This window comes from Gossypium arboreum, chromosome 13, assembly GCF_025698485.1.
Source record: "Gossypium arboreum isolate Shixiya-1 chromosome 13, ASM2569848v2, whole genome shotgun sequence".
In the NCBI taxonomy this organism is placed as follows: domain Eukaryota; kingdom Viridiplantae; phylum Streptophyta; class Magnoliopsida; order Malvales; family Malvaceae; genus Gossypium; species Gossypium arboreum.
In genome coordinates, this window is record NC_069082.1 from 1,390,895 (window position 1) to 1,392,674 (window position 1,780).

Sequence of the window (1,780 nt, forward strand, 5' to 3'; positions counted from 1 at the left end):
TATGGGGCCAAATTGAAAATCCATAAAAACTTAATTGCGAAGTATCAGAAAAGCAGAAGGGCTAAAAGCGCAATTAGCCCTTCCGTTAAAAAACACACGGATCCTAAGCGGGTATGGGTCGGGTCGGTCCGACCCAGGGCAAAATGACGTCGTTTTATGCCCTGGGTCTTTAATGCAAAACAACGTCGTTTTATATTGTTATAAAAGCAAAAAAATTGTAAAAAAATTCATTTTTCTTTCGTTCTCTTCAAAAAAAGCTCTCTCTCTCTCTCTCCCAGCCCTCTCTCTGCCTGGGGATTTTCGGTGAGATTCCGGCGCCGTACCTCTGCCGTGTGCCACCGTCGTCGGCCACCGTACATTTTCGAAAAAGGTAAAATTTTTAGTTTTTTTTTGTTAATAATATATATATTTATGTAATAGATTCGAAAGAAAAAAAAAAGAAAAGGGAAGAAAAGAACATAATCGAAAAATAGAAAAAATAAGATAAAACCACCTCTTTTAATACTCCGATTTGGTCCTTTTGTATGGAATCCCTACGTTTTTTATGTTTGAATCCCTATTTTGAATATTTCGTGTTTGTATTTATCAAAAAATTCCCCCCCCCCTTTCACATTGATTTTTAATTTGGCTTTTATAGCCATGTACATGGTTTTTTGTTTATTATTTGTTGTCACTTCCTTTCTTTTTCTTGCAGGTGCAACTTGCTGATGGGACAAGGGTGGTGCTGCAAGCGGTGGAGCAGTTGGCCAACCTTGGCAAAGGCAGATGGTTCGGCGCCGAATGCTAGGGGGGCTAGGGTTAATCTTTTTTGATTTTGTTATCTCTTTTGTTGGTTTGGGCTAGGGTTAATCAATTGGGTTTTGGGTTGGGTTTTGGGTTTAATTTTGAGTGGGCTAGGGGTTTTGGGTATGTGGGCCAAAATTGGCCTGTAACAATTTTTATCATTTAATTGTAAAATCAATTTTATTTAATTTCAGAATCACTTTAAAATAAATTAGTTAAAAACACTTTTTTTGGTTGCACAATGAAAATTATAAATTTCTAAAACCGAGTGACTATATTATTTATAATAATAAACCCTAACCAAATTTGAACATATGTTTTGAGTTAGGCGGTCTAATTTGTTTCCTAACTTTTGACCAACACTATTTACTCTGCTATTCTCAAACTCCGATTTGCTTAGAGTGTAAACTCTAACTTCACAAACTAGTTGCACATAAAGAAAAGTTTATTAATTTTATAGTGGCAAAAATTAATTACCTTTTATAGGGACAAAAATCAATAATCTGATCTCTCAAGAAAATATAATTTGTCATAGAGTAAATTACTACCATTTTTCGGAAGAGTGGTGATGCTCAATATTCTATGTTTATGGCTTGAACTATGTCCCTTTATATAAAGAAAAATAAAAGAATTCTAGTTGAATAAGGGTTAAATAAATAATATTATTTTAATAGAAATATACATTTATTCCCTATTGGGAATACTTATGGGCGACGACACCCTCCATGGGAACTAGGGTTACTGTCCCTTGTATGGTAGATGGGCTTATTGGATCTATCTCTTGTATTGGGTACAAATATATGTATTATTTTGATTTTGAGACGAATATATTGACATTTTCACTAAAATCTTCCATCATGCCTTTAAAATACCAAATGCCCTCTCAATATAACTTCTTAAAGATGAATGGATTTGATTGAAAATTTCTCGCGACAATGTTGACTTCTGTAGATTCACAGTGGAGTTTTTTTTTTTTTTTTTGAGATTTACTTTAGAC

The 1,780-nt window shown here is 34.0% G+C and overlaps 1 long non-coding RNA gene across 1 annotated transcript; it reads left to right on the forward strand.

Moving 5' to 3' along the window:
* The first annotated feature begins 240 nt into the window (after positions 1 to 240).
* On the forward strand, positions 241 to 994 carry LOC128286739 (uncharacterized). Its single transcript, XR_008277401.1, has 2 exons — positions 241 to 370; positions 695 to 994. It is a non-coding gene; the product is annotated as an uncharacterized LOC128286739 (long non-coding RNA).
* Positions 995 to 1,780: the final 786 nt, after the last annotated feature.